At 44.6% G+C, this 8,676-nt stretch overlaps 1 pseudogene; it reads right to left on the reverse strand.

Moving 5' to 3' along the window:
- Positions 1-6,100: 6,100 nt before the first annotated feature.
- Positions 6,101-7,689, reverse strand: LOC131246324 (leucine-rich repeat receptor-like serine/threonine-protein kinase SKM1; annotated as a pseudogene).
- Between the last annotated feature and the right edge of the window lie 987 nt (positions 7,690-8,676).

Here is an 8,676-nt window from a genome sequence, read left to right on the forward strand (position 1 = left end):
GGCAGCCTGATCTGCACTCTGCTCTGGTGCCATAGGAGGAGAGCTCTCACTCGTATCCTGTGCCTCTACCTCTTCCTCGTCCTGCTCTGTTTCTTCATCAATCTCAGCACCACCTTTAGCATAACTCTCTTCATCATCGCTCTCTGACTCATCCTCACTCTCTGAGGCTTGTCGACCAGAACCAATCTCCATCTGTTTAAGGGTCGTCAGGCTAATATGACGAATAGGAACCAGCTTCTCTACTCCAAGCTTATAGCCAAACTCATGAGCAAGCTTACAAATGAGGCGACCAAAAGGAAGCGATTCGGTCCTCCTAGTCGAACGAGCGATGAGAATAATCTGGCGCAGGATGTACGTCGGCACATACAACTTCGCTTCTTGCCCCACCTGATACAGAAAATCTACCATCAGGCACGTACACTCGCTGCGGTTGCTCCACCTTGGGTATACATTGAACGTACACATGTGGTGAAGCAAACGGAAGTCATCCGTCATGTTGGTAGCCAGACGACTCATATTAGGCTGCCATTCAACTAGACGACCACACAAGGATCGGGTGCGACGATCCCTCTCACGCATACTGTTCAAATTCTTCTTGTTGGCATGCACCTCACCAAGTGACACATTCAAGAGTCGGGATATCAAAGCGACGTTGACCGTAGCTTCCCGACCACTACCACAAGGAATCTTGAACTGCAGAGGCTCCAGTGAAGGATCACGAATATTGGCATAAAAAGCTCGAACAGTACTTGCATTCGCGCGATACTCACCCTCAAACAAGGGACATCAACCAGCCCCTTTCAGGCGCTCCAAGAAAAGAAACTCGTCATACAGCCGCAGATCAACATGAGCCTCAAAAAGGACTCTACGGCCTTTATAGATTCCATGCAATAGCTCCGCCAATAAGGTTCTACCAATGGGAGCTCGAGAATCGAGGTCCTGCTTGGTCTGGAATTCACGAGTGGCAGACGTGCTCGCGGCGGCACCTCTCGGTCTCCGTGCACGGGTTGGGCGGCTAGGCCCGCCTTCATCCACGGGCACTCTCTTCTTCCCCATCAAAGAAAGAAGGGTAGAAACGGAAAAGATGGCCGTGATAAACTCAAAGAGGGCCATGAGAAATGAGAGAAAGAGAGAAATAAGAAGGATGGTGAAGCTTCCACACACTTGAGATCCCAAAAGAGGATTTGAGAGCCCAAATGAGAAGAAAAGGAAGTGTAGACAGCAATGGGGGTGAGGGTTTTGAGAAGGGTAGGTAGGGTTTGCACGAAAATGAAGGAAGAAGAAGATTTTGAAGGGATTTGAAAGAGTTTGGAGAAGAACTTGAAAGAAAAGAGAGCTAGGGAGGGTGAGCTATGAAGGAAGTAGGGCTTAGAAGGTGTTTTAACCAACGAACCATGGAAGTGTGGGCCACACTAGGCCATACAAACGTCGGCCCGAGCCGGCCCGCCCTGCCTGGCCCGCTGATCGGAGAGGCCTCGCCGAGCCGGCGATGGCATCACCGGTCTCTGGACCATCCGACGATGCCTCACCGTTTGGGCGAGGTCCTCCTGGTCCCCCATGCTCAAAATGATGTGGGTCCCCCCCTGGGCCCCACTAGAAATGCCCCGATCGGCCCCTTTGCATGATTCGACGCCTATCGGGTCATTCGGGCAGAAATCTGATACAAATAAAGATTTCTTAAAGATTGAAGGGTTGAAATGGGATGATAGACCATCTAGACTCATTAATAGATAGTCTAAGAAAGGTTTCAGGTCGCTATGTGTGATCAGGAGAGAGCACAGACTCGATCTCGGCGATCGTTTTCAGTAAACTTTCGCCGATAGAAGCTACGGAACACAAATACACAATCTACGATAAACTCGCACCCAAATACACTAAATTGATGATAGCATGCGGTGTGTGACCATAACCCAGGTCCGGTTTAATCCAAATCATGCTCTGAAACCAACTTGTAACGCCCTGAAATTCGGGGGTCGAGCATAACTCAGCTCCCAAGTTCCAAAACATCACTTATGCAACATATTTAATGATGGATGTATGTTAACTGTATTAGTATATAAAACATGGAATAGATTAAGCCAAAGTACAGATATAATTCAGGGATAAGTGAAGAAAGCAAGCACAAGACTTATAAAATCATATGTGTACATGTGCAAATCCCTGAAGTACATATACATACCAGGTCGTAATGTAAGTGTTGCTATCAAAATTACAAGTATCAAATTACATCATTTAATTCCCAAAAGAAATCTCAGCATCCCGCGCATCAGAACAAGGCTCACTAGAACCCGTCTGAAAACTGCATAAAAGAGAAAGCAGCCTCATCATCATCAATCTCCCGCTCTGCCTCAGAAGTCGCATCACCATCTGCAACATCAGCAGCTAAGACAGAGTCTGGTGGGTGTTTAACACCGCCCCAGAACGTGGGAGTGAGTGATCAACTCAGTGGAACAATAAAGCAAAGGTTAACATGTTATCAGTTCAATCAAGCAGTAATGATAAAGCAAAACAATTAAACATGTCCTAAGTACTCTTGTTAATGCAAGGACATATGAAGAATGATTCGTGCCCTCACGCATACACCCTCAGCGTCTTCATCTTACGTTACGCATGACATCGCCTCAAAGTGCGCCACGTCTACAAAGCACATGCAAATGCAGTGCATGAACATGATTACCAAGTGATTATTAGTCCTTTTCATACAGCAGGATTGGAAAGCTAAGGTACCTTCCTCATGTCACCATCCAAACAGTGATCCATTCTAGGGTCGTCAGTCCTAGACATCTCATACGATCATATGGTTTGTGGTCGTTGCAAAGGGCTCATCACCAATCAATGCATGCCTATCACACCTTCGTTACTACACTAAGGCTCGTCACCTCAATGCGGTATCCAGGTATGCTCGAGGTCACTACAAAGGGCTCGTCACCAATCAATGTAGGCCGACAAAGCGAATATAGTGTCCCATACCACCATAATTGGCTCACGAGTTTGGTTACTCACTGGTCACTACGGGGAGGCTCGTCACCCCAGCGTAGGCTGACAGCTCGACCACGGTGTCCCATACCACCATGTCCGGCTCATGAGTCTTAGTGGATCAAGGTACCATGGTTAATAGGATTTTATTAGTAAGTTTAGTACCCTAGATTCAAACAGTAGTGTCCATACATGGTGAACATACATCGGACAATCGGGTTACTTGACGAACTCGACTAGCACGAGCGCACGTTGGGTTGAACGACATAGAGTACGCAAACACTCCGCGTGGCCAAACCACTGCCGACAACTCTAATACGACTCGAGTTCGTCTAATCACGTCCTTTGTGGCGAAAGCAAACTCAACCACGATGTTAAGGTCGATTACCGATTTTTCGAACTAATTCATAGTCCCAAACACATCCCACTATAACAGATATTGATATCAATAATTTAGAATAGCAATGGAACAACAACTCAAATCATATGTATGTAACCATCTGAAGAATATCAACTTAACATGGATTTTCACATAAGTAATACTTGAAATTAAACAACAAGGAATATAACTTGCATGAAGGAAATCATACACACTAGTGTGAGAGTTGAGAATCGCTTCTCAATGCCCATACTAGGTTGATATATCACACTTTAGATCATTCAGACATTTCTACAAATACTTAGACTACATAATACAACGTATATGACGTATGTTGAAATACACACATTTGGACAATTCCTTTTACTAAGGAGTTGTCACACATACATCTAGCATACATACATGACAAATAATCATGGCAAACACAAGTGCATATTTTATACGCATACAGTACTTTATACATACACATAGAATACACAAATCTCAATATAACACATGCATATCAGGAACGCAAAGTAAACATAACATTTGGCATGTGAAATATCATCCAAAACAAGAATAAACCATTCACTGGCATTGAAAGCCTTGAAAACCATAGCCTATACGATTAAAGTCCGCACCTTAAGCTAGAAAAGAACACCGAACTGATTTCAGACGATATGTCTTTGTCAACGGCGACAAGATAACCTAAAGCAAGAATAGAAATGAGCTACAACACACAAAGACTATTCTAAGCTTTAATACAGATTAGGGTTAGGTTAACTTATCCAAAGATGAACTCAGAATCGCCGAAATAATGATTCAAAAGTGAAGGTTCAAGGAAGAAGAAGAACAGGAAAGAATCTAAGATGATTCACCAACTTCTCTCTCATTTTCTCTCTCTTTTCCTTTCTCTTTCTTAGCTAGGGTTAGGAAATTCGTATAGAAAAGAGAGCTAGGGTTTTAAGGTCTATAAATAGGCCTAACATTGATGAAAATAACCCCAGGGCCAAGGTATACTTACGGTATAACCAAAATCGGCCTCTCACAATCCAACAAAGCACTTCCGGTGGGCCTATTACCACGAAAGGTCGGACTTAAGCTCACTGACCATGGATCTAGCTCAAGCTGAGTTTTCGTACCGACCAGATCTTCAGATCAGCCGTGGTGGACCACACTCAATTCAACAGTCACCGAATCTCGATCAAGTCCACAATCATAAGGACATGCATGGGCCATCTTCCCTGATCAGAAGGTGAAATTGGGTCAGAATCCAACGGTCAGATTGCTTAAAATCGTTGCGCAAGCGACACGACTCAGATTTCATAAAATCTTATTTAAGTTTCCAACCGTTCTCACACTCTTCACTCCGAACTCAAACAAATCGACCCAGAACATCACATGGACTTGATTTTCGAGGTGATGGTCAAGCCCAACATGGTGACCGCAACAGCCTAAGATCATCGCTATCGGACTTTCGACGCGCGGTCCAGGTCCGATCCAGAATTTCTAAAAAAATCCCAAGAGCATCTGGCTTTAGCGATGAATCCCAGATTTCAGAGTAACATAGCGCTAACTAATCTACAGGTTTTGAGTCATGCAGATACAATTTAAAGTGATTGATACAAATTTCATAAGCAATCGAGTATAGCGCTAATTACCCCAAAAAAACTACTAAGGAAAGATTAGCACAAAATTTTCAGGGTCATTACAATTTTAATGGAAAGCAAAATGACATTGGGGATGCTATACGTAGCCGGGGACCCTCCGATGCCTAAGTTAGTAAATGAACTCAAAGTGTGTGTGACTAGAGTCGAGATCTTTGTGTGTACCTACCCCTTATAGGGGGTAATGTATTTATAGGTTTAATAGGTAACTTGCATATTTAAGTAAATCTGTGAGATATGCTGGAAGGACCCATATAGGAGCCGAATTCTATTCTCAAATGTTTCTTAATTATGCCTCGATTGGCTTGATCTTCGGTTAAGATTTCACTTCTGCCCGTATACAATACAAGATTCTCTCCGAATATTTTTATCCCTAGTTCGAGGTCGATATCTGAAGTCGAAGTCGATGTCCATGGTCAGAGTCGATATATAAGGTCGATGTCGGTTTCCATGGTTGAAGTTACTGAAGTTGGCATATGAGGTCGAAGTCTATCGATAAACCTTATATTAAAGCGGAGCTGACTAATTCAACTCAGTGATTGAATTTCTTTACTTTGTTCAACCTCCCAGCATTAAGCACTTTGGTAGTTAAGGGAGTCCGCTCTCATGGGTATTTGCTACATGTCTTTGCATATCAGGTAAGCTCAATTTTTCCCGTAACAATTACAAAAGTTGGAAAGCGCTTCCACATCCGTCTCTTGCACATACCGTTCTTTGATTACATTTCTGATTATTCCTCCGTCTGCCAAAATGTACTCCCCCGTCGCCAGTTGTATCTTAAATTGCTTGACTTTGTTTGTATTTCTTTATTCGCCTCGCTACATCTTTCCGTGGACCCTCATCCACTGATGTGTAAATTAACTGGATTTTGGTGCCCTCCGTATTGGCTTTCCTTGTAATGGGCAGAAACAAGGTACAACACTTCTGCCTCCTGCATCGGCGGTCCACCCCTCATTGCTTTGGGAATGACAGGGCTTCCCACATACTGCAGCCGTTCAATCAAGGTATGCTAAAATAGTTACAGGTGGGCCATCTTGCCATCCCACTCACAACTGTTTCTATGCATAATAATTACTTTATAAACGTTTTACCCGTTCAAAATCTATCAACTCATTAACGAAGAAAAGCTCAATCTGACAACAAGCTCACTGGAAACTTAAAACGGGCTAACAACTCCAGCCAAAACAGAACCACGGAAAACACTATCAGAACTAATTCCGGCAACGAGGAAGCGGCGAGCCACAAAGGCAGTCATTCCCCAAGAACGCCATCACAGGAAACTTTGTCGCCGGGATCTGACCACACAGATGGTTGTAGCTCACGTTCAGTGTCTGCAGACTCGAAATGCTACCGGACAGCTTCCCAAAAATCAAATTCCGGGACAGACCCAAGAATTTCAGCGTCTTGGGCAATCGCAATTCAGTCATATTAAATTGCAAGCGATTGCTATCAGCCCAAAACCCGACCAAGTAATCAGTTCTGTTCAGCAATGCGATCGGACTTCCCGTGATCTCATTTCTCGAGAGATCGATGTAGTCGTAAAAATACGTCTTGGAGGGTTTCCAATCATCCAATCTCATCTTAATTCCGCATCCGGCGAGCTTTAGAGAGTATATGATCGGAGACGATGTAACCCATGTTGGGATTTTTCCTAGGTTGAAATGATTATAAGAAAGATCGAGCGATTCGATGCCTTTCACATTCATCTCAGGAAAAGGGTCTGTGAGATTATTGCGAGAGAGATCGAGATTGAAGATCTTAGTGAGATTATTGAAGCTATTCGGTACAACACCGGATAACCAATTGCTGGAAAGATCGAGTGTATCGAGACTTTTAAAATTCCCAAGATAGTCAGGGATTCGGCCGGCGAGATTGTTATGACCCAGTTCGAGATAGAGGAGATGGGACGCCAGAGATGAAATCGTGGCTGGAATTTCACCGGAAAATTGATTGTACGATAGACGGAGGATCCGAAGATTGGAGAATGACGAGAAGATGTCGGGAATTTTTTCGGAAAGATGGTTGTGATCGACCGCGAGCAAGGTCAGGTTCTCGAGTTGCCGGATTCCGGGAGGGAACTCGCCGGAGAGAAGATTCCCACCGAGGTTGAGCTGCAACAGCTGAGTGAGGGCAGAAATGGAGTTCGGAATTTGACCGGAAAAGCGGTTTCCGGCGAGGCTGAGAGCCTAGAGGTTGGAGAGCTTGCCAAGGTTAACCGGAAGTTGACCGGATAGTTTGTCGTTTTCGATGTAGACGAATTTGAGATTGGGCAGCTGGAAGAGGAAATACGGAAACGTGCCGGTGATGTTTTTTAGGTTTTGCAAGTAGAGACCGTCCAAGTAACGGAGTTTGGAGAGCGCAGGCGAGATGGAACCGGACAGGAACCGGGTCGGATCGGCCGAGTCGCCGACGAGGGTTATGGCCGTGACTCGGTTGCTGACCAGGCACGTGATGCCGGACCATTTGCAGCAGTTGGTGCCGGACTTCCACGTGGCGAGCATCTGCAACGGGTCGTTCGTGATGCCAGATTTGAAGGCGAGAAGGCCGGCTTCGTCGTCGAGATGGCATTTTGCGGAATTTGCGAGAAGATGGAGGGTCGATTGGGAAAAGATTGATATGAGAAGGATGAGAGAAAGGAAATGGGAAGTCCCGGTGGCCATTTTTTAATCGTGGGTCTGAAAACGAAAGGGGCGGATGCCTTCTATTTGTAGAATGAGAAGTTGTTCGATGCTCTGGCGGAGCGGGATGGATGATACGCTGGCATTTAGAAATTACAGAGATTGAAACCAAACTGTCTAAATTATGCGTACCATTTTAACCGTATCCAAAACTAACGTTTATTTTTATTGGGTTATCTAGCTATTGGATGTCTGACCATTTATTGGATGGTTAAAAATGAAAATATCCAATGACCGTGTTGATGCTGTATCCCGGTATACCTAATTAACCGTCTCGATGACACTCCGATAGATCTAATGTATGTGCCTTCCTTGGACCTGTAAAAGTAGAAAGAGGGACAAAGGAGGCACTGGTTATTGCCGGTGACTCTCCGATGCCTAAGTCAGGATCAAGGTCTTTGAGAAGGGAGTAAGATCTTCCAGAAACGGATATTAGTTTAATAATAGGATTCTTCTCTGTTCAACGTACATTGAATGATGGATGGTACCTCTATTTATAGGAGACTCTAAATATCATTTTGGTTGGTCTCCTTTCTGATTTCGTGGCTGTAATCTAAGATTTCCATGAGATGAGGGATACTCAAAATTATCAGGATCCAATATTGTCCCCTAGAGATCTTGAAGGATCCCTCGGGACGTTAGGAGTTTATTCGAATCTTCTAGATCGGCCTTGGGTTGGCCTTGGGTCGGGATCCAAAGTGGGCCCTGGCTCTACCCATGAAGCCCTGGCCTTACCCACGAATCAGTCCTTGCTATCCGTGAGCCAATCGAGAGCATTGTTGATCTATAGTCGTGCGGCTCCGGACCTATAGACGATTTGTAGTCATCTTATGGTCGATCTATAATTGATAGTCGGCTGAGATATGGCCAATCCATAATCGACCTATTGCCGACCTATGGACTAGGTCAGTAGCACATGGCTATTAAAAAGGGCTTGTTGGGGGGCTTTTTATTTGTCCTTATAGTTGCATCATCCTCCTTGGAGGCCGCACACTCT

The sequence above is a fragment of the Magnolia sinica genome, chromosome 5, assembly GCF_029962835.1.
Source record: "Magnolia sinica isolate HGM2019 chromosome 5, MsV1, whole genome shotgun sequence".
Taxonomy (NCBI): Eukaryota; Viridiplantae; Streptophyta; class Magnoliopsida; order Magnoliales; family Magnoliaceae; genus Magnolia; species Magnolia sinica.